Source organism: Pan paniscus, chromosome 5 (genome assembly GCF_029289425.2).
Source record: "Pan paniscus chromosome 5, NHGRI_mPanPan1-v2.0_pri, whole genome shotgun sequence".
NCBI classification, from domain to species: Eukaryota; Metazoa; Chordata; class Mammalia; order Primates; family Hominidae; genus Pan; species Pan paniscus.
Genome location: NC_073254.2, coordinates 174,001,057 through 174,026,735, shown reverse-complemented (window position 1 = coordinate 174,026,735; position 25,679 = coordinate 174,001,057). Strand labels below are relative to the sequence as shown.

General features: G+C 37.7%; 1 protein-coding gene across 1 annotated transcript in view; it reads right to left on the bottom strand.

Annotated features, from left to right (window-relative positions):
- The window catches only part of OPRM1 (opioid receptor mu 1), a 142,339-nt gene extending 117,521 nt beyond the window's left edge, over positions 1-24,818 (bottom strand). Inside the window, exon 1 of the mRNA XM_034963113.3 lies at positions 23,477-24,818. The gene's annotated coding sequence lies outside the window, so the exon portion shown is untranslated. The remainder of the gene's footprint in view (positions 1-23,476) is intronic.
- Between the last annotated feature and the right edge of the window lie 861 nt (positions 24,819-25,679).

The window sequence follows — 25,679 nt, the reverse complement described above, 5'->3', positions numbered from 1 at the left end:
ATCTCAGCCCACTCTGAAACTTTGGCGGCCAATTAGCTCAGGAACAAATTTGTCAGGGGGCTGACGGTGGGGCTCGGCATGGGCCTGCAGGTGTCCCTCAGAATGAACAGTCTGGGTGGTGCAGATGGCATGTTGATGGCAGTAGGAGGCAGACAGGTTACTAGTTGGGAAGGGATGAGTCCCCAGTGAAACCTCACCTTCAAGCCAGGGATGGTCTAAAGCCTGGGGGCCGGGCTGGCTGTTCCAAGTGGAGTCTGCGACCAGGAGTGAGAACTTCCTTGATGTCTTTTGGCCAACTGGATGGTGCTTTTTTAAGGCTTGCCCACGGCCATCCATGGACCAGTCAGCATGTACTTCCTCCATTCTGAGCACATAATAACTGCAGACTCAGCCACTCCTTGGGATGATCTGCCTGTGGAGCTACCCACTTTGAGTCTCTCAAGAGCTGTTCTGTCTCTCAATAAAGCTCCTCTCCACCTTGCTCACCCTACAGTTGTCTGTGTAACCTCATACCTCATTCTTCATGGACATGGGACAGGAATTTGAGACCTGCCAAATGGCAGGAACAAAAGGAACTATAACATGTTCCTGGCTGGCTTGCTGAGCTGCAGGCAGTGACACACTCCTGGATTGTGGGTATGAAAAGTAGTGACCTTTTGGAAGCCCAGATCTTGGAGTTCCTGAAGCCAGAGCTGCTTTAACAGTATAGCTCTTCTGCCTTCCACTGGCTCCCAGTGGTCACCCTATGCAACAGGAAGCAGTGGTGGGGCTGGGCCAGTCCAGGAGCCACGGGCTGGAGTCGGGCAGTGGGACTGAAAGAGCTGTAACACAAATGGGCTAAAACACGCCTCCCCAAAACATGCCCTCCCACCCTCGCTCCCCACGCTGTGGGTGGCAAGAAGGAAAGAAGACCTGTGGCCCTTCTGGGAGCCCAGACCTTGCAGCTCCCTGATCCTGGGCTGTGACAAGCTGTAACAACCTCTTTGGGGCTCTGTGTTCCTGGCATCTCTGAGCTTTTGGGCGCCACTGTGTTCCCTGGTGCCCATGGTGGAAGCTGCTTATGGTATGCCTGGTCCAGCTGCAGCCTTGCACAGAGCCAGTGCCTGTGCTGGCACCTGGAGCTGCCCACCCCACTGCAGCCAGTGTGCCTGGCCATGTGCCGTGGCTGGACCCTGCATTCACTCAGTCACACGCCCATCCCCACTCCATGCCTGGCTCACTCTTGGCAGGCATGGGATCCGGGCCAGTACTGCGAGCTGAGTGCAACCTGTTGGGCCGAACGAGCAAGCATGATTACAGGCATGAGCCACTGTGCCTGGCCTGAGCCCAGTGGATACAAGCAAAACCCAAGCAGAGGCACCACCTGTCACAGAAGTTTCTGGTTGGTGAAGCAACACCCTAAGGCTCCTATGACGATGCCTTTAAATATAACCTACATTCTAACAACTACCAACATTGTATTTATAATTCAAACTCCTCTTCTGAAATAGTTATTCAGCTTACTAGTTAGCGTCTCTATTTTGATAACTCCTAGCATCCCAAACCTAATGGGCCCAAGCTTAACATTTTGTTTCATCTCTAAAACTTTTTATCACTCAGTCTGTTCTCATTTAGTAAATGACATCATTGTTCACTTAGTTCCCCAAACCAGAACGCTCTTCCCCTGCTTTAAACTCTGCCATGTCACTGCATTCAGGCCCTTGCATTGTATGGCTTTTGCTCATCTTTCAAACTCATCTGGTTTTACTTTCTCCCTTGCTGTGCGTCAGCCACAATGACTTTATCCCATTTCCTCTAACACACCAAGTTCTTCCTTAATATTTCAGCACAAACATACCCCTTCAACCTCTCTCCTTAGTGCTATTCCTGTGATGAATTCTTTTCACTTATTGGGTTAGTTCATATGTTGCTGTTGTAGATAGGACTCCCCTGTGTTATCAAAAGTGATGGACTTTTGACTCTCTAGCATAACCGCTTGTTAATTTCCTTCCTGGCATCTAATACAATTTGTATTTATTTATTTATTTATTTATTTATTTATTTATTTATTTGAGATGGAGCCTAGCTCTGTTGCCTAGGCTGGAGTATAGCGGTACAATCTTAGCTCACTGCAACTTCCGCCTTCCAGGTCCAAGCGATTCTCCTGCCTCAGCATCCCTAGTAGCTGGGATTATAGGCGTATGCCACCACACCTGGGTAATTTTTCTGTTTTTAGTAGAGACAAGGTTTCACCATGTTGACCAGGCTGATCTCAAACTCCTGACCTCCAGTGATCCACCCACCTTGGCTTCCCAAAATCCTGGGATTACAGGCATGAGCCACCACCCCCGGCCACAATTTGTATTTAAGTACATATTCATTTATTTACTTGTATTACTTATTTCCTACCATATTATGTACTTTTTAGTTCAGAGCCTAATTTTTGTCTCATGTATTATATGCTTAGTATCTCATTCAGTGTCTTGACATTGTAAGTATTCAATAAATACTTATTAAATAAATACATAAGTTAAATAGATTGGAAAATTGTTTTGAGACATAGTGTGTGCTAATATCCCTTAGAGCAGAGCAAAATAAAGAACTATTACAGTTGTAGAGTTGTAGAGTCTGGAACATGGTTTATGAGCTCTCAGGTTTAAATTTATTAAAGCCTCTATGAACTTCAACCCATGTACAACATGAAGTCCATAAAGAAGCAGTAGAAAGAAAATACAACTGAACACTGTTTATCATCTTCACTTGCCTGAATCATTCCCAGAGTGATTCTTTATATTGTTCTCAATGCAGAAAAAGGAGTCCAAAACAAATGACAGCTATCCAGTCACTCAATTTTGTGAAGTGTTCTCCCTTTGATGTAGCTGATGGGAGAATTAATAATCCATAGCAGTTTAGAAAATAAGAGTAGTAGCAGACTCAGATGTCTTTAATGGAAGAAATTAATTCTTCCCTTTATTGTGTATGAAGTGAAAAAAAGTTAATAAAATATCAACTCTTACTATTCTTATTAGCTATCCAGCTTCTTGCACCAATAAACACATAGTTCAGCAAAATCAGGGAATCTGATGTCAAATTTGGATTCTTTTCCCATTTGGGATCAGTATTTTATAAATTTAAAAATGTAGTTCTTGGACTTTTGCTTTCAGTGGAAATGGAGTTACAGAGACTCGATTTAACCTCTTGCCTGAGAAAATGATTTTCAATTTGTTGAACATCAGGAAACAAAGAACAGTGATGCCTGGGAAATGTGAAACACACAAGATGAGCCTGAAAATTGCCTCAATTTCCTGCCTGAAGAAAGTTTTGAGTTGCAACATGGGGAGGAAGAATCCAAACAGAACCTGGTGGTCTCCTGAATTGGGAAGAGAGAGCTGGGTGTCCCTGGAGGACAAGGTGGCTTGAGTTAAGTATGGCAGAATAGAAGAGAGTGCCGCATATAGACAGAACTGCATAAGTCCCCCTCAAAACTTCAGGTGTTTACTAATCAGTACACACATGTGAGGAAATTATCTGAGGCCAGATGAAGAACAGCCTGAAAGTATTAAGAGCCAACAGTGCTTCCACTAGGGTGGAGAATAGTTCTTTTTTCACCAGAGTAAAAAAAGAAATCTCCTAATTCATGGGCATCAAGAAAAGTACACAAATATCTTTTATCTCATTAGTGGGGAAAATTAACACTAAAATAAATGCTTCTCTGCTCCTCCCTAACCAAGCTTAAAAGCAAGACCTGTAAAAATCTCACTATTTCTAAGTAACTTCTCTTCTGTTCCAGAAAAAAAGATTAAGAATATTTATAAAAATGCAAAAATATTTAGCATCCAGCAAGGTAAATTTCATAATGTTGGCTTATAATAATAACACATTAACAAATGTGATGGTTAATACTGACTATCAGCTTGACTGGATTGAAGGGTGCAAAGTATATTGATCCTGGATGTGTCTGTGAGGTGTTGCCAAAGGAGATTAACATTTGAATCAGTGGGCTGGGAAAGGCAGAGCCACCCTTAATCTGGGCGAGCACAATCTAACCAGCTATCAGGGTGGCTAGAATATAAAGCAGGCAGATAAAAACTGAAAAGGCTATACTGGCTTAGCCTCCCAGCCTACATCTTTCTCCTATGTGGGATGCTTCCTGCCCTTGAACATCAGACTCCAAGTTGTTCAGCTTTGGGACTCGGACTGGCTTCCTTGCTCCTCAGCTTGCAGATGGCCCATTGTGGGACCTTGTGATCATGTGAGTTAATATGTGTGTGTGTGTGTGTGTGTGTGTGTGTATCTCCTATTAGTTCTGTCCCTCTAGAGAACCCTAATACACAAAGTGTCCCAAAGAAGCAGGAAAATATGATCCATAATGAAGAAAAAAATCCATCAACCAAATCCAATCCCCAAAAAATACACATAATAGAATTACTAGACTAGAATGTAACACAGTTATTTTCATTATAGTTCATATGTTTAGGAAGCTATGAAAGAGATGAGCATATTAAGTAGAGACATAGGAAAAATCTCTATATCAAACTTCCTGAAATGAAAACTACAATAATGGAGATAATAAATACACTGGATTAGATTAACAGCACATTAGACACGGCAAAAGAAAAATTTACAGATTTAGCAATAGAAATTCTTCAAAATAAAACACAGAGAGGAAAAGAATGAACAAAATGAAGATAACGTCAAAGGGCTGTGGGAAAACTTTATGTAGCCTAATACATGTAAAATAGATTCTCCAAAGAAAAAAGGAATAAGAAAAAAAGATAAAATAACAAATAAGTTAAAAAGTAAGGTGGTTAAAAATATGCCATGCTAATAGTAATCAAAGGAAATCTGGGGCACCTATATTATGTTAGGTTCAGTGGATTTCAGAATAAATAATATTACCAGCAATAAAGAGAGGTTTTAAATGACATAAAGGGATGAATTCATTAAGAATGCATAATCCCAAATATGTATGCATTTAATAGCAGCACCTAAAATACATCAAGCAAAAACTGAAGAACTAAAAGCACGCCAAGGAGAAATAGACAAATCCATAATGTGTGCTGAATATTTAAATACCCAGTCTGAATATTGACAGACCAAGTAGACAGAAAACCAGTAAGGATATGGAAGATTAGACTAATACTCTCATCTAATTTGACCTAGTTGACATATATAGAACATTTCTTTGAACGAGACCAAACTGTCCATTTTTCTAAGTGCACATGGAACATTTCATAAGGAAAACCATATCCTGGATCATAAAATGAGTCTCAGAAAAATTTAAAAGTTTCAACTCATAGAATATATGTTCATTGAGCAAAACAATTAAGGTACAAGGCAATAAGAAGAAATATCTCTGAGATATTTCTTTAAGATCTATACTTCTAAGATCTATAATCTTAGAGATCATCTAAATAATTTATGGGACAAAAAAGAATTTAAAAGCAAAATTAAAAAGTATGTTGAAGTGAATGAAAATGAAAACACAGCATATTAAAATTTGTGTGATGTGGCTAAAGCAATATGTAGAGGGAAATGCACAGCACTGAAGTCCTATGCTAGAAAAAATAGTGTCTCAGATTAACGACTTCAGCTTCTACTTTAAGATACTAAAAAAGAAGAGAAAATTAATTCCAAAGTAAGCAAAAGAAAGACCATAATACAGGTCAGAGAAGAAAATGATAAATAGAAAACAGGAAAATAATAGTGAAAATCAGGCTGATTTTCGAGAAGATAAATAAAATTGTGAAAACACCTTTCTTCCTCCTAAACCATCTACCTTTGTGGGTTTTTAAAAATATTAGATTAGAGGACGTTTTAACTACTCTGCACAGTGCCCTATAAAATATGATAGTTTCCCATCTGGTTAGTAGAAATAGGCAATATTTTTAGCTTGGGATGAGCGCCAGATACTGTTCCCTCTAATCGTGTCTGGGTGGTTCTTTTTCAAGCCTTTGATAGCTTCCTCTGCACTGTTCAGTATTATGCTGAATACTCAAGAGGCACCCTCTGCAGATTCCAGGGTTCTTTATCTGTGCAGCCCTCACCTTTCCAGTATTCTGCTTGGTGAGCTCTGGCTGCCTTGCTTTTCTTAGGCTCTTTGCTTCCCCTCTTCACAGCTCAGATGCTCTGCCTCGGTTTCCTCTTCCTGTGCTATGGCCTGGAAACTCAAGGCACTAAGCCAGGGCAACCGTAGACTCGCCTTGTTTCCTGTCTCTCAGGGATCACTGTCCTTTGTTGCTGGACATACAATGTCTTGAAGACTTTTGTTTTCTATATTTATTCCTTTTTTATTGTTTCAGTGAGGGTTAATGAAATATCTGTTATTCCATCTTGGCTAGAAAGAGAACCTTAAATCTCTTCTGTTTTTAAATCTATGTCTGTCATATTATGTTGTGTCTTCTCTTTGTATGTCTTTTCTGTGGCCCCATCCCATTTGTCTGGCCTTTAAAAAATCGTTTGAGTTTTTAATTGTCTCCTAAATTGAAATGGAATTTATACATCCTACATATTTTCTTTTTGTGCTTGCACTAGCAGTGGCAGTTAAAAAGTGTTTGATCAGTAAAGAATACTCATAGAACCTAGAATGACAATGATTACAAACCTATGGTTTTCTTCAGGAAAAGGATATTGTATAGCCACTTAGGAAAATTTAATACTGTAAGACAACAATTCACAAAGTGCTTTTGATATCCAATATTGGTTTGTAGCGATACGATACCAAAATAAACATTGAAATCAGTCAACGTAGTATTGAGAATGTGTTTAAAATACAAAACTATTACTGGGCTTTTCAAGTTTCACATTTCATGCTACTGTTGTGTAAATATTGCATGTCACCTTGATTTGATCCAGAAATCACTTAAAGCAACTCATGATACATGTAATAAATTGAGATTGTCAATGCTCTCTAGACAAAGACAATCAGAAATTTACCTGTAACAGAACAAGTTGGAATTGCTGCTTGTATCAACAAAGGCCACAGGAAACTGAGTCACCTCAGTAGAAGGGTTTAGAAAAAACTTTTTTTTTTTTTTTTTTTTTTACATAGAATTTGGGCTTGAGGTTAGTGATTTTTTGAAGAGTTAAGGAAGCAGGTTTTACTCTGGATTGGATACTCAGAGACTGGGGTTATTTCTATCTGGCTAAATCACATCCAGGAGGGAAGACTAGACTGAGGTTGAAATCAGCCACTCATCTTAGCTAGAACAGGAATGTGTTTAGACAGTTTTGTGGTTTGAACGACGTCAATAATTTTGTCTGTATCTGGACACAGTTTTGCAGTGGTCTTGTCTTTGGCTTAATCCATCATAGTCACACAGTTTCCCTGTCTGATATTGATGTTCTCTGAAATTATGTTACAGAGGAGAACACCAAGGCATAGCTCTAAGTGCCAGGCCACCTCCTGGCTGTCAAGGACAGCTTTTCTCTTTTCCAAGATAAATTAAAATGAAACCAAGTAAGGGAGATCAAGGAGAAGTAAGGAATAGAAAAGTGTGTTAAAATCGAAAGAATGAGAAGTGTACAAAATTTGCACCATCATATTAGTCAGGGTTCTCCAGAGAAACAGAACCAATATATACAGAATATAGAGAGTATATAGAGAATATATAGAGAGTTGTTTTATGAAATTGGCTTTCTCCAATATGGAGACCATCTGGTCCCATATCATCAAGGTGGGCTGGCAGGTTGGAGATCAGGGAACAACCAATGTTTCAGTTCATCTTCTGACAGAATTCTCTCTTTCAGAGGAGGTCAACCTTTTGTTCTACTCAGGCCTCCACTGATTGGAGGATGCCTGCGCATGTTAAGGAAGGCAAGCTGTTTTACTCAAAGTCTAATTTAAACGTTAATCTTATCCAAAATACCTTCACAGAAATATCCAGAATATTTGATCACATATCTGGGCGCTGTGGCTCAAGCCAGCTGATACAAAATTAACCTTCATAACCGTGAAATGTCATACACTTACTGGAAAAGGAACATAAGCAGTTATGTGTCTGATAGGGTCTGAAAACTAGTGGCTCTGGAGAAGCACAATCCTTCCTGGTACTGAGATCAGCGATATCTCTTTTTCCCTGGCTCTCATAAAATGGATAGACAAGTCACTTGGCTGTTGAACAAAGTATCAGGCTGTGTCCAAAGCAACACATCTCTGGGTATGCTGCTTTGGAAGTGTGCCCTACTCTGTTCCCCTAACTTGTTATATTTAGTCAGATCACAACCTACTTTGAGGCTGAGGTTCTATAGGAGAGGTTGCTCTTGTCTGCAAGACAGCTTGCATTATCAGACTTCAGAAGCTAATGATGAAAAACTTGGGGCTGCTCTCTCTGATCTTTTATCTTAAGCACACGAGAATGTTTGTCTGCAGGATAAGGCAAGTTTTGAAGTATAATTGGTCCTTGAACAACGTGGGGATTGGGACACTGCCCCTACTCCCCCTACCGCTCCCTCACACACAGTCAAAAATCCATGTATAACTTTTGACTTCCCCAAAACTTAAACGACTAATAACCTCCTGTTGTGTGGAAGTCTTAATGATAACTTAAACAGTCAAATAGTACCTATTTGTGTGTTACATGTATTATAGGCTGTATTCTTACAATAAAGTAAGCTAGAGAAAAGAAAATGTTATAAAGAAAATCATAAGGGAGAGAAAATACATTCATAGTGTTGTACTGTATTTATCCATATAGTAAGTTGATATCCAGTTACAAGATGATTCGTCTGTCTGAAATGGTGGGCAACCGTAGCTGCAGACCTCAATCTAGGGTATATATCGAGCAGTCCAACTTTTTTTTGTAATGCCATAATTTTTATCTGCTCCTCGGAAGCACTTCCAGCGGCACTGTGTGCACTTTTTATTCAAAGTTTACGGTATTGCGCTTAACATGATGAAAAATACAGGAGAACAGTGAGAGATCACTTTTCACTACCACGTGCCAGTTACTGGAGACAGAAACTACTCAGCTGGAGATGATTAGCATGACAGGGCATTTTAAGTGGCTACTCACAACATTAAACTCACTGCAATAGCAAAAAAAAGATGGTTATAAAATGATTACCCTAGTACAGTTACTTTTATACAGTTATGATTTAATACTTCATCTTTACATTTGTTTACATTTATCTCAACTGCCAATGGTACCCTATATGGTCTGTGTCTGTGAGTGAGTTTTGATGTATTTAACTTTTTGTAATAGACATATATATTTTATTATAGTACATGATAAAATACACTAGTATCATAACATACCAAACTTTTTCTTAAATTTTTTTGACATTTCTAGGCTATGTGGTTCATCTGTGAGGTTTTTCAGATTGTCCCAAACCTTCATAAATTTTCCCAATATATTTACGGAAAAAGTTGGCAAATAAGTGGAATCATGCAGTTGAAAGCTGTGCTGTTCAAGGCTTAACTGTGTGTTTTTTTGTAATCCAGATTGTGAGATTTTGAGCCAGATTGATAATATAATATTTAGATCAAATACATAGCTCAGAAACTCACTAAAAATTTCTATATCTTATAATATCCCTCAACTATTTGCAGGGAATAACTGCTTCAATAACAATTGAGAAGCATTTATGCTTGGTTGTGATGTGAGAAGCAGTCTATGCCTAGGAGCAGTATAATTTTAGATCTTCCAATAAGGTCATAAACTTTTTAAAAAGCTTTTCACACATTCACCTTTACTTTTGTTTTGCATTTGTGGCTGAGTCTCTTGTTTTGTTCTCATATCACCTTGTATCTATTTTTCATTCCTTCCTACAATTCAAACTCCTTTTAGGCAGAAGTGCTGGCTTCTATTTATTTTGCAGTGGCGGCATGGCCTACAAAAGAGTTGCATAAATCGGGGGCGTGTGTCACTTACAGATATTATTGAATGTACAAAAGGAGGAAGGAAAGTGTGAATATATTGATACATGAATAAATATCAGGTAGGGAGAAAGAGAAGTTCAACTTACCCTAGTCCATCTTGAAAAAAAAAAAAAAAAGGCTCTGTGAAGACTACATTTTGTATTCCTGTATCTCTGATTAGTGTTTACAATTATCTCTGGTTAGTGTTTACAATGACAAAAGCAAGTTCCAAAGGAGCACTTGGCACTGTAATTTTTATCCAGTAACTGAATTGATCAGACAGCACACTACAAGTATAAATTGATACATTTTGTCTTTCCTTTTTCAATAGTCTTGTATCTCTGAGTTTCTTCTCTCTCCTCTTTTATTATGAGAAAGTAACAAGAATATTGAACAAATAATTAGAAGAGTTAGTTCTATGTTCTGGATCAACCACTTATTACATCTCTGACATTAGACAAGTCATTGTGATTAAAAGATTTGGGTTCTTAATCTAAAAATGAGGAAAATAATTCCCATTCTGCCTGTGATGCCATTGTCAAGAGATGTGATGAATATGATGGGCATTTACAGGCCATAAAGCTTGAAGAAGTGATTGAAATTCTATTTGTGAGTGTCTCAGTTCTGCAGGAACAATGGTAATTTCTAATCCTTTCATCTTGTACCTGCGACTTTGTTTAAATGTGAGATTCCTGTGGTTCTCCTGAGACTATAAATGTCAGATGCACTAAAGGATGGAGGCAATTATCCAGATAATTTAGAGCCAGAACACCATGTGTGGCGTTTCCAGAGAGTGAGAGTGAATAATATTAGACAGGCATCCAAGAGCAAGGCCATGTAGGATCTGGTAGGCCATGCTAAGGACTTTGGAATTTATCTTGAGTTAGATGGAAAGTCTTTGGGAGTGTTGATTGCAGAGGGTAACATGATGGGATTTCTGTTTGAAAGGATAACTCTGGAGAATGTGCAGCTAGCCTCCAAAGATGGGGCCCAATGGCCCATACTCTTCAGAAGTCATTTTTTGTGAAGTGCTCTCCCACCACCATGAGTCTGGGCTGGCCTTTGACATATGTTAATGAATAAGTGTGACAGAAGAGACGTTGTACTAGTTACAGATCTAGCATTTATGAGGACTGTCCACTTCTGCTTCCTCTTTCTTGAACCACTCACTTTGGGAGTCTTTAGCTACCATGGGAGAAGCCTGGTTACTCTGCTGAAAAACTACATGGAGAGGACAGGCCTTGAGAGGACAGGCCCTGAGGCTCCACAAAGAGAGGGAGGTCCAGCTTTCTCATTGTCCAAGTAACTAACTCTCTACCTCCAACTGTGTTAAAGACACCAAGTGAAACCAGCTAAATAATCAGTCAACCAAGCCCTGTCAACACAAAGAAATATGAAAAACAATAAAATTGTTGTTTTCAAGTTACTGTGCTCTAATAAAGTTTGTCACATTGCAATAGATAACCAGAATATGGATGTAGAAAGGCAAAAGAAGAAACAGAGAGACGACTTAAAGGCTTATTCAGTTTCCAGGTGAAAGATAATGACGACTGAGTTCTAGAGGTAAGAAGTTGAAGTTAGACATGACACAGTTTGTTGATGGATTGCTGGTGGGGTCTGGGATAAAGATGAGAATCAAAGGTTATTCTATGTTTGTTGGCTGGAGAAATTAGGATAACAGTGCTATCACTTAGAGTTATCTTTTCCATATTGTCAACATAAAAAGAATTATATTGGCTGGGTGCAATGGCTCACGCCTGTAATCCCAGCACTTTGGGAGGCTGAGGCAGGCAGATTGCCTGAGGTCAGGAGTTCGTGACCAGTCTGGCCAGCATGGTGAAACCCCGTCTCTACTAAAAATACAAAAAAAACTAGCTGGGTATGGTGGTGTGCACCTGTAATCCCAGCTACTCAGGAGGCTGAGGCAGGGGAATTGCTTGAACCAGGGAGGTGGAGGTTGCAGTGAGCCGAGATCACACCACTGCACTCCAGCCTTGGCGACAGAGCAGGGCAGAGAAGGGCAAACAGAGGTTTAGCCATATGACTATTAGATATTTGATAGATACTAGAGGGCATGTCAGAGCTGAGGTCTAGTTATTGGAGTCATTAATTTAATTTATGAACGATATTAACACATGGTCCTGTATGAGATCACCTGGAGACGAACTGTAGTTAGAGAATAGACATGGTCCAAGATGAAGCCCTGGAGTATGCCAATATTTAGAAATCTGGAACATGCATAGCATCCAAAAAAAAGGGGGAGACTGAGAAGAAACGGTCAGTGAAAGCGAAAGATAATCAGAAAAGTATGTTGTCCCCAAATCCAAGTGAAATGTGTTTGAAGGAAGAAAGTGTGAACAGTTGGGTTAAATACTGCTGAGAGATCACGTAAGAAGAGGGCTAACCATGACTATTGGATGTGACAATATGAATGTCGTTATTGACCAAGAACAAGACTAGCTTCAGTGGAGTGGTGGGGATAAATGCTTGAACTGATGAGTTCAAGAGAGAGTGGGTGATTAAAAATCATGGCAGCAATGAGGATAAAAATCATTTTATTTTATTTTTGCTATGAAAGGGAGCAAGAAGTGTGTGCAAAGCTGGTGGTATGGGGGTTGCAAGAGGATTTTTTAAAGATGGGAATTGTCACATGATTGCTATGTCATTAGAATGCTCTAGTGAACAGAGAGAACTTGATCCCAGGGGAGATGACATAGGTAATTTCAGGAGCAAGTTTCTGAGTAGGTGAGCAAGGCTGGGATCCAGGACACAGGTGGAGGAATTGACTTCATCTAGGAGAAAGGCTGTTCCTCCATAATACAGGAGGGTTGTGGTATACATGAGCACAGATGCTTGATCGTGGTGGACTTGGTGGACTAGGAGGAGGAGGATGTCTTCCGAGTGCTTCTGTTTTTGCTGCTAGAAATTTGGAGAGGAGATGTTGGAGTATTGAAGAGAAAAAAATATTGTGAAATAGTCATCTGGGTAGAGTGAACGGACTAGGCATTCAGAAGCATACTTGAAGTTCTGAGTTTCTGTTTCTCCACAGAAGAGTGATTTCATCTTGATCCCCTGTACTGTTGCTACATGGTCTGCTGTTTTGTCCAAAGGTCATGTTGAAATTGTTCTGAACTGATGTTGCCATAGAGCTCACACACACAGGCTTAGTGAATTGCCCCAAATTTCATGTCTGTTGGGGATTCAGGATTGGTGTACCACTCTATGAGACATTGATCAGGACATTTTATTAGACTCTATATAGGCAGAAGGTTGAAGGATCTTTGCCAGTTACTGTGAAAATTTTAGCAGCATTACCATAGAGAGTATTGCAAAAACTGATTCCATGCAGGAGATAGAAAATGCATTTGCTCTGTTTATATCTGCTGAGTGTCGAAGCCATTCAGCTGGCCTTGGGGTGGTTCCTTGTGCCTCAGGTGACTATGAATTATTATCATGGTGTTATTCTCTCTTGCTGCTTCAGCATTCTTGATAACATATTTTCATCCATCAACAAGGGTTGCTTTTTTTCCCCTTGGTTATTTTTTTTCCTTGTTTTTTTTCTATTCTTTGTGTATCAAAGAATAACCATAGAAACACAAGAAAGCCTTAAATTGCTGAATAGTATGAGTTTCGAATAGTGTTCAGAAAAACCTGGAGTATTATCTTTCTGTCTTCCCTAGGAACAATTTACACACACACACACACACACACACACACACACACACACACCCCTCATGAATCTAACAGCCACTGATTTTTTAAAAGACAAAAATTCAATTATTCAAATGGTAAGTTTACAAAACATTTCCAGCAGAACCTGTCTAAGCTTGAAAATACACTGGTTACCGTAGATTTTTTAATAATTAGAACTACCTAGCATTATGGAAGAAATAAATGGAGACAGTCTAGTGACAGAACCCCTGGGTAAGTAAAAGGGTGATATGATTTGCCTTTCCCAGTGCCAAAAAGAAAAATCATGACGATCTATTTTTGAACCACAAGTTAGGTTAAACCATGGTTGTATGAAAACAAAGTCTTACTGGCTAGAACAATTAAGTATTGATGTGTCAGGAAACGCATCGATACAAAGAATATCATTATAAAAGATAAGTTTTTAGCTGGGTGCAGTAGCTTACACCTGTAATTCTAATGAATTGGGAGACTGAATGGAGAGGATCACTTGGGGCCAGTAGTTCATGACCAGCTTGGGCAACATAGTGAGATCCCCATCCCTCAAAAAATTGAAAAATTAGCCAGGCTTGGTGGCACACACCTGTAGCCTCAGCTACTTGGAAGGGTGTGGTGTGAGGACCACTGGAAACCAGGAATTTGAGGCTGCAGTGAGCTATGATCACATTACTACACTCCAACCTGGGTGACAGGGCTAGAGCCTGTCTTTAAAAAAGATAAAATTTTGGTGCTAGTTCAGAAATGCTCTCAGTGCTCTGATGTTAAATAAAACCCTTTGGCCAATTTCAGAATGTCATTTTCTGGCACTTCAGTATATTTGCAATTTTAGACCAAATGCAGGACTTTTCACTTGGGGATAAAAACTTCTGGCTTTGAGTCACTGAATTGTCTAATGGAACAAGCAGTAGAAGCGTTCAGAAGCGATAATGGGCAGACGACTTCAACATGCTCTTTAGCGTCCTCAGCTTCTCTAGGGAATAAATATTTCATTCTGTGGAACGAGAATCAGCTTTTGAAGTAACAGTGATAACACCAGAATTTTTTCAGCTCTATGACTCTAGAGACACTACTTAGTCTAAATAATTGAACTTTTGAAAATGGGGCTAGTGAGTGTTCATAATGCTGAGGTTTAGATTCAGATGAATGCCTGACAGGAAATTACTTGGGCCTGTAATAAATGGGTGTGGTGGGGCATAGCAAATGCCAATTTTTCTGAGGACCCTTGACTAAGATAGCAGAGAGAGTGTACGTTCTGGCCCCTGTCCCTAAAGCCTGGAAGGTACCTAAGGATGCTTGCCACACAGAATATAATAGGGATAATTCAAGCTTGTGATATAAACATTGAGGATTAGAATTGTAACTACAGCTGGATTAAGCAATGTTAAAGACCCTTGGTTTTCATTCTTATCTGTAAAGTGAAGCCACATGATATCAGCTTGCATTTTAATTGTCTTAGCATGTTTGATCTTTCCTATAATTGAAATATAAAACGATGTAATTTTGGGTATTTTTCTGACCAACCAATCCTAGGGATAAAGGACGGACTCTGGCACTTTACTAACAGCCAAGCTTTCTTTGTGTTAGGATCACATTCAAGAACGTTTTGAGCTTGGAAGCAGAGCAGGAAGAAGGCTGTTAGAATAAACAACTGCTAGTAAAGGGTCAAAGCAATGCTTGTAATAAGGGGAAAGTATTTTTTCTCTTTCGTATACATATATGTGTTTTTTAAAGAAGATATGGCGAGTCTGGCTCTAATTCCATTCTGTCTGCAACAGGAAATAAACAAAAATATATAATTTTAAAAACTAAAATGATTTAATTTATACAGAACCAAAAAGCCTACAGTTACTAAATAGTGGTGCTGGCAATAATAATACCCCTTACTTGAGGCGTTTACATAAGCAATATCTAGAAGACAGAGGCACTAACATAATTCTAATCTTAAGGTCCATGGGAAATATTTTATAGAGAAAAAAACAACAATAACAACAAACTTACTTCTAGCAAAAATGCCATTTTTAGATGATTCAATAAATTCAGCTCCTCAAATGCTCCCTTCTCTCCCATAAATAGTTGTATGAAGGGTAAATAATTAAACATAAAGCAAAAATACAGCAGCAGTGGGCCTATAGGCAGTTGGGTACAAGTAAGGTTTTGGGCTTTCTCGGGGTCTAGGCAGAGAGAACAGTGCAGAGCTTTCGCGGCTTTTCTTGGAGTTCTTGGATGAATTCTGGGAAGCAGCAGACTGGGAAGAGCTTTCCACCCACTGAGTGTGTTGAGTCTCCCTGATCATCCAGAGAGTAGGCAGGAACTGAGGTGAACTAAGTCATTTCTGTCATTGATGGTGGTAGAGTTGAAGATTTGGAAGAGATAGATTCTTCCAGGTGCAGCAGCAAGAAGCATGCCTAGTTCTATATCACAGGCCCATCGAGATAGAAGGGATGAATACTAAAAGTATGTTATTCTCCTTATCTTTTGTTGCTAATGGTCAAAATAGGTTTTAAAACTGATAAGTAATATCACAGAAAAAGTATGTTCCTCAAAAATTGGATGATAGAAAAATAAGGCAGGAAAAGGAACGAAGAGGAACAATATTAATTCTGTTATGATCATATAATGCATTAAGTCAAATACTGTAGAAAATGAAAATAATTAAGATATTATTTAGATGTATAGATATAAAAGTAACCACTGGAATGAAAATATTAATTATATACATTATTTGAAGAAACATACTAAAAACAAAATAAAAGAAATAAAGCAGAAGAAGACATAGTGAAAAGCGAAAACATAAAATTTAAAGTATAATAGAGTATGTGATAACAGAGATAAGACCAAGATAATGTGTTGATAAATATAAATGGTCTGATGAACTCACAAAAAGAAAAGTTTCTGATCGAATTACAAAGCAAAACACAAATAATAATTGCTTCATAAGATACTTCTTTAAAAAATAATTTAGATATGCTGAAACTAAAAGGATAGGAAAAGACATAACAGGAAAATACAAACAGACCAGGCAGGGTGGTTCATGAGAGCAATGCCAGCACTTCGGGAGGTGGAGGCAGGAGGATTGCTTGAGCCCAGGAGTTTGAGACCAGCCTGGGCAAAATAGCACGATCTCATTCCTACAAAAATAAAAAATTAGCTGGGCATTGTGATGCATACCTGTAGTTCTAACTACTTGAGAGGCTGAGATGGGAGAATCACTTGAGCCCAGAAGTTTGAGACTGCAGTGAGCTATGATCACACCACTGCACTCCAGCCTGATTGACAGAGTAAGACCCTAACTCTAAATAAATAAATAATAAATAAATAAATATAAAAAGGAAATACAAACAAAAAGGAGAAGAGTTATCTTCGTACTAGAGTGAAATTAGATAAAAATAGAAAGTGTAATAATCTATAAATACCTGTGTACTAAATAACATAGTATCAGTATTCATTAGGCAAAGACTATGACAAATACAGATAAAAATGCATGAAGGATACTCTAGTCCACTATTATCCAATCACGTAAGATCAAACAAACAAAATTTAAGCAAGACTACACAAGGTATAAATAACTTGAATAATGATATGGGTTCCATATACTTAGAAAACAGATGTTATGTCCTTTTCAGGTGCTCATGGAGCTATAAATAAAAATTGACCACATTAACACAACCTCAGTAAACTTCATAAATTAAAAAAGACTCATTTTCTGATCAAAATTAAGTATTAATGAATTTATAAGATTATTGGAGAATAAGGCAACATCTATTACAAGAAAATAAAAACTGTAAAAAAAAGCAGATAAAAAGCTTTCTTAAAAATTATTTGGTAAAAGAGAAAAGCTGTACCAAAATAGCAAAATATCTGGAAAACAAAAATTATGGTAAGACTATATATCTGAACCTTTGGCATATGGATGAGATAAAATAAGTCTATCTAAATAATCAAGAAAAAAAGAAAAAATTAAACACCCAACACAAGAACTTAGAAAAACTAAAATAAACTTATAGGAAACAGAAGGAAAAAAAGGGGACAAAAATTATAATAATGAATTAGAAACTGAAAACCATTAGAAATAATGAATAAATCTCACATTAGTTCTTTTGCAGGGAGAAAAACAGACCATAAAATTGTTAAAATTGTCAGCAAAACCAGTCAAGGAGTAAAGAGGGGAGTATGCCAATAAACCATAAAAATGATAATGGGAAAATAATAATAATTGAAAGAAGCAACAGAGATGGCTCTATCCAAATTATGCTATTTAATTTCATGAAAATATATTTTCTATAAGAATGTAAATGGTCTAAATTGCTCCCAGAAGAAATAAAACAATAGCACTAAATGTTGTTTTTTTTCTGTGCCAGGCACTGTTCTGAGAGCTTACAGACCTTAACTCTTTTATTCTTTGCAACAACTTATGAGGTATTCTTATTCTTATTATTTTAATTATTGCCATTTTTCAAATGAAGAAATAGAGGCACAGAAGAAGCGATCTGCCTAGGGACACATAGCTAGTAAGTGATGGAATAAAGAGTCTAACCATGGTTGTCTGGCACCAGCTTCCATGCTTTCAGCCAGCTTACTACATTGACTGTAAGAAAACATAAGTAAGCCAAATGCCACAGAAGAAATAGGAGTTGCTGTCAAAGTGTTACTTCCTGAAAAAAAATCAGACTAGAGAGTGGCAAAGAAAATTCTACTATGCTTTGAATGTAATCTAATCAATGCTATTTGACCAGTTCTAGATAAGAGAAATGGAAAAACTCCCAGTTTCTCTCTCTCTTTCTTTCTTCCTTTCTTTCTCTCCTTCTCTCTCTCTCTTTCTCTCTTTCTCTTTCTCTCTTTCTCTCTTTCTCTCTCCTCTCTCTCTTTCTCTTTCTTTCTTTCTCTCTCCTCTCTCTTTCTCTTTCTTTCTTTTGCTCTTTCTCTTTCTCTCTCTTTCTTTCTTTCTCTCCTCTCTTTCCCTCCCTCCTTTCTCTCCCTTCCTTCCTTCCTTTCTTTTCTCTCTTTCTCTCTCTCTCTCTTTCTTTCTTTGATGGAGCCTTGCTCTGTCACCCAGGCTGAAGTACAATCTCTGCTCACTGCCACCTCCGCCTCCCAGGTTCAGGTGATTCTCCTGCCTCAGCCTCCCAAGTAGCTGGGATTACAGGTGCCCACCTAATTTTGTGTTTTTAGTACAGATGGGGTTTCACCATGTTAGCCAGGCTGGTCTCGAACTCCTGACCTCAGGTGATCCACCTGCCTCAGCCTCCCACCAGTTTCTTTTATGAGGCAAACATAACCTTGATATTAATGTTCCAAAAATATAGCACTTAAAATGTCAACAAGCCAAGCTTGCATGTGGATAATAATAAAACATTCCAAGTAAACAAAATTCTAAGCAAATGATTAACAACTTCACAGCATAATAGATTGCATTTTATTCTGGTTATATAACAAAGATTCAGCACTAGGAAACCTAGTAATTTATCAACTAATCCGTAAAAATGTAATAATTTTACATATACATAGATACTGAAAGTAAAGTTGATAAAAGTTAATATTTGTGATTAGAAAACATTGTGGTTAAATAGTAATGTATTGAAGCAGGAAGTAGAATTGCAAACTGATAGTCTATATGCAACGATTATTAGAGTGGTACTCCAAGTGGTGTGTTCCTCATATTGGTAAAGAAGCTAGAAAAATTAAGTTAAATATTGAGAAATTAAAAGAATAAACACAATGTGATTCCAAAATACACTTATGAGAATGGCTATAATTAAAAAGACCAAACATAAAAATATTGGCAGGAATGTAGAGCAATGAGAACTCTCATATATTGCTGTTGTGGGTGTAAACTGGGACAGTCACTTTGAAAACCAGTTTTGTAATATTTCCTGACACTAGATGTTTACATAGACCTTCACACAGAAATGTTATGTATCCTTATAAATATTTATATAAATATATCGGAGAGAAATGGGTATATGTGTCCACCTAAAGACATATGACCAAAATATGTTTATAAAATTCTTTGTACAATAAGTACCAGCTTATTCATAATAGCCCCAAACTCGAAACAATGCAAATGCCCATCAACAGTAGAATGGATAGATACACCGCAGCATATTTGCTTAATGGAGAACCACACAGCTACAAAATACAACTGCTACCTACAACAACATTGATGAATCTGACTGTCATGAGTGAATAAAACCAGAAGCAAAATACTATGATTCCATGTATATGAAGGCAAAAAAATAAAACATTGATGTGTGGTTGTAGAATAGGTGCTATGGGGGATCGGAAGGAGTAGGTTTTGACTGGGAAGGCATAAAGGAACTTTCTAGGCTGCCAGAAATTTCTCTGTCTGTATAGTCATTACAATGGTTTACACATAGATAAACACTCATCAAACTGTACACGAAATATCTTTGTTTTTTATGCATCTCAGACTTCAATAAAATGTTACAAAATAAAATGCACATAAAGTAAATTCTATAAAGGCAAAATTTGAGAGTTTTGAATATAACACAAAGATTTATCTTACACAAATAACATCATGGACAGTATTAACAGGCAGGTTATAGATGGAGATGATTCTGTCACAATATATAGCTAAAAAGGACTAAAATCTTGAATATAGAAGAAATTTCTTTAATTTAGGAAAAATAAGACAGGAATGCCACTAGTTAGCCAAGAAAGGATGTAATTAGGCAATCCACGAAAAGGAATGTTGATACCTGATTATTCAATCTCATTAATGAGGAAAATTTTCAAACTAACAAAATTAAGGCAGAAATAAAAAAATATTTGAAATAAATGAAAACAGAAACACAATATACCAAAATCTCTAGAATACAGCAAAAGCAGTGTTAAGAGAAAAGTTTATAGTGCTAAATGTCTACTTCAAAAAGTTAGAAAGCTCTCAAATTTATGATCTAACCATCACACCCAGAGAAAACTAACCCCAAAGGTAGCAGATGAAAAAAAATAACTACAATGAGAGCAGAACGGAACAAAATCGAGACCCAAAAATAAATACAAAAAATCAACAAAACCAAAAGTTGATTATTTTAAAGGATAGATGATATTGATAGACTGCTAGCTGGATTAACAAAGCACAAAAGAAAGACGATTTAAATAAATTTAATCAGAAACAACAAAGGTGACATTACAAATGATCTCCCAGAAATACAAAAGAAAGATCCTCAGAGACTACTATGAACATCTTTATGCACACAAATTAGAAAATCTAGAGGAAATTGATAAATTCCTGAAAAAAACCTCCCGAGATGGAATCAGGAATAAATTAAAACCCTGAACAGACCAATATTGAGTTCCAAAATGGATTCAGTAAAAATCAAAAACTAACCCCCAAAAGCCCTGGACCAGAAGAATTAAATCCAAATTCTACCAGAAGTACAAAGAAGAGCTGGTACCAATTCACTTGAAATATTCCAAACAATTGAAGAGGAGGTACTCTAACGCATTCTACAAGGCCTGCATCAACCTGATAAGAAAACTTGGTAAGAAATACAATGAAAAAAAGAAAACCACATGCCAATATCCCTGATGGACATAGATGCAAAAATTCTCAGTAAAATACCAGCAAACCAAATCCAGCAGCACATCAATTGTGATTCATCACAATCAAGTAGGCTTTATTCCTGGGAAGCAAAGTTGGTTCAACATTGCACAAATTAATAAATGTGATTCATCACATAAACAGAATTAAAAACAAAAACCATATGATCATCTTAATAGACACAGGAAAAACCTTCAATAAAATCCAACATCCTTTTATAATAAAAACCCTTGAGAAACTAGGCATTGAAGAAACATGCCTGAAAATAATAACAGCCATCTAGGACAAACCTGCAGCCAACATTGTACTGAATGGGAAAAAGCTGGAAGCATTTCCCTTGAGAACTAGAACAAGACAATAATGCCCATTCTCACCAATTCTATTCCACAACAGCACTGGAAACCCCAGCCAGAGCAATCAGGCAAAAGAAAGAAATAAAAGTTACCCGAATAGGAAAAGAAGCCAAATGAGATCTCTTTGCTGAGAATATGATTCCATACCTAGAAAACCCTAAAGACTCTACTGAAAAGGTTCTTGGAACTGACAGATGACTTCAGTAAAGTTTCAGGATACAAAATCAATGTCCAAAAATAAGTATTATTTCTATACAACAATAATATTCAAGCTGAAAGCCAAATCAAGAATGCACTCCTATTCACAATAGTCACACACAAAAATAGAAAATACTTAGAAATACATTAACCAAGGAGGTGAAAGGTCTTTATGAGAAGAACTACAAAACATTACTGAAATAAATAAGAGATGACACAAAAAAATGGAAAAATAATTTATGGTCATGGATTGAAAGAATCAATATCATTAGAATGGCCACACTGCCCGAAGCAATCTACAGAATTAAAGCTATTCTTATCAAACTACCAACATTATTTTAAACAGAACTAGAAAAAAAACTACTCTAAAATTCATATGGAACCAAAAAAGGGCCTGAATAGCTGAAGCAGTCTGAAGCAAACAGAACAAAGCTAGAGGCATCTCATTGCTCAACTTTATACTATAAGGCTACAGTAACAAAAATACTGTGGTACTGGTACAAAAACAGGTACACAGACCGACAGAACAGAATAGAGATTCCAGAAATAAAGCCACACACCTAATACAGCCATCTGATCTTTGACAAAGTTGACAAAAATAAGGAACAGGGAAAGGACCCCCTACTCAATAAATGGTGCTGGGATAACTGGCTAGTTATATGCAGAAGAATAAAACTGAACCCTTCTCTTTCACTGTATACAAAAATTAACTCAAGATGGATTGAAGATTTAAATGTCATGCCTCAAACTATAAAAATCCTAGAAGAAAACATACAGAATACCATTTTGGACTTTGGCCTTGGGAAATAATTTATGACTAAGTCCTCAAAAGCAATTGCAACAAAAAAAAATTGACAAGTGATACCTAATAAAACTAATGAGTTTTCTGTACAACAAAAGAAACTATCAACAGAGTAAACAAACCACCTACAGAATGGCAGAAAATATTTGTAAACTATGCAACTGACAAAGGTCTAATATCCAGGATCTATAAGGAACTTAAACAATCCAACAAGCAAAAAACAATCCCATTAAAAAGTGGACAAAAGACATGAACAGACACTTCTTAAAAGACGAAATACAAGTGCGTGACAAACATATGAAAAAAATGCTCCACATCATGAATCATCAGAGAAATGCAAATCAAAACCACAATAAAATGCCATCTCACACCAGTCAAAATGTATATTATTAAAAAGTCAAAAAATAACAGATGCTGGCAAGGCTCCAGAAAAAGGGTAACACATATATTGTCGGTGGGAATGTAAATTAGTTAAGCCACTGTGGAAAAGAGTTTGGAGATCTTTCAAAGAAAAAACAACTACTATGTGACTCAGCAATCCCGTTACTGGATATATATCCAAAAGAAAATAAATCATTCCACCAAAAACACACATGCACTCATATGTTCATTGCAGCACTGTTCACAATAGCGAAGACATGGAATCAACCTGGGTGCCCATCAATGGTGGGCTGAATAAAGAAATTGTGGTACATATACACCTTGGAATACTACACAACCATGAAAATGAATGAAATTATATCCTTTGCAGCATCACGGATAGAGCTGGAGGCCATTGTCCTAAGCAAATTAATGCAGGAACAGAAAACCAAATACCACATGATCTCATGTGTAAGTGGGAGCTAAACGTCAGATACTCGTAAACATAAAGATGGCAACAACAGACACTGGAGGCTATTAGAGGGAAGAGGAGGGAGGGGGCAAGGGCTGAAAAACTAACTGTTGGGTACCATGCTCCCTACCTGCGTGATGGGATCATTCATTCCCAAATCAGCATCAAACAATATACCTGTGTAAGAAACCTGTACACGTACCCCTTAATCTGGCCGTGTGAGGTGTCAGTCTTCCCCTACTGGGCAGTGCCTCCCAGTTAGGCTGCTCGGGGGTCAGGGATCAGGGACCCACTTGAGGAGGCAGTCTGCCCGTTCTCAGATCTCCAGCTGCGTGCTGGGAGAACCACTGCTCTCTTCAAAGCTGTCAGACAGGAACATTTAAGTCTGCAGAGGTTACTGCTGTCTTTTTGTTTGTCTGTGCCCTGCCCCCAGAGGTGGAGCCTACAGAGGCAGGCAGGCCTCCTTGAGCTGTGGTGGGCTCCACCCAGTTCGAGCTTCCGGGCTGCTTTGTTTACCTAAGCACGCCTGGGCAATGGCGGGCGCCCCTCCCCCAGCCTGGCTGCCGCCTTGCAGTTTGATCTCAGACCGCTGTGCTAGCAATCAGCGAGACTCCGTGGGCGTAGGACCCTCGGAGCCAGGTGCGAGATATAATCTCCTGGTGCGCCGTTTTTTAAGCCCGTCGGAAAAGCGCAGTATTAGGGTGGGAGTAATCAGATTTTCCAGGTGCCGTCTGTCACCCCTTTCTTTGACTAGGAAAGGGAACTCTCTGACCCCTTGCGCTTCCCGAGTGAGGCAATGCCTCGCCCTGCTTCAGCTCGCGCACGATGCGCTGCACCCACTGTCCTGCACCTGCTGTCTGGCACTCCCTAGTGAGATGAACCCGGTACCTCCTAAAATAAAAGTTGAAAGTATAAAAGAAGAAAAAAGAGAAAATAAAAAACAATGATATGTTAATTTTTACCATCAGAATTAATCTGCAGAGATAATCTGTAGTGAATTTGTGTATGTGTACACACTGTGACTCTTGAGAAAAATCATTCTACATATACACAAAGAGATTGTCCAGAATTGTTAATCAAATCAAAGAGTGCGAAACAACGTAAATGTCTGTAAATAGGGACTTGATAGGTACAATGTGGTATTACAAATGATGGAATGCTATGCAGCAGTGAAAAGGAAACTAGTATATCTACAGGGGACAGCATGGACAACTCACAATATTCTGAATGAATATTGTGAAGAAACGTGAAGAGATGAAAAGCCCAAAGCCATCATGTAAATTGTATTCACATAGCTTATGGTGACATCATGGATTGGGGTGAAGATGAGGTGATATTAGACATGATACAAAGGGATAAAAGGAAGGAAAATAAAAGGTGAAAATAAATTTAAAACAGAATGCAAGAAGCATAAATTATACTGTGTCATAAACTGTGGCTGATTGCACCAACTCTATGCACTTGAACCCTAAAAGAATAAGATAATCTCCCAGATAACACAAGAAAATAACAAAACTGTTTTTCATTTCCTTTAAATTGCAATTTATAAAGCTAGGTCACATAAAAATAAACAAATTGGAGAAAGCAAGAACTAAATCAGAATAACATCATTTATAACATACCTTTTTTGCTGGATCTTGATGAGCTCAATCTTTATCTTATCTTAGTTTTTGAGTATTTGATTGAAATCAAATATGATTACATCTGCTTCAGTTTGGAAGAGGCCATGATTTTTTGACTTCTAGAGGTCTAAGTGTCAGAAAAATTGACCAGATTTATTTTTTATCAATCTAAAACTTCTAGTTTTGCTCCTACAGTGTAATTATATAGCTTATGAAAATATACAGAAATACTTTTTTATCTATAGAGTTTTGTATAATCATATTAACTAGTCAAATCTTGTATGAAACCTAATAAACAGAATATTCTTGACTAATACTCAGAACGGCTTCTTATTTCATTAGTAGAGATATGAATTTTTATTGTTACTGCAGCTCTAATTTAATGAATAATCAATTTTGGCAACTAAAATTCTACTTATTTCACCCTGAAAAAAACTACCAACACAATTTTATTGATATTATTAGCACCATGTCAGATTCCTGGAAAATTAAAAAATGCTGTACAAACTACAACTATAATCACAATTTTCATATCACTGTAACATACTAAACTTGTAGACAAACTAGTTTTCCTTAATTCATTTTGACAGAAAAAGTCGTGATGAATTGCAAAAGGCCATGATTTTTAGGTAGTGCAAATCTGCAAATGTTTACAATCCATCGATCAACAGGTCACACACCGGAAGTAGTTAATATTAATGCAACATATCTATGCTTTTTACTTGTGCCGTTTTTTGGTTTCATTTTGAGCAAATCAAAGAAAGTCTGTAGAATGTGGTGGTT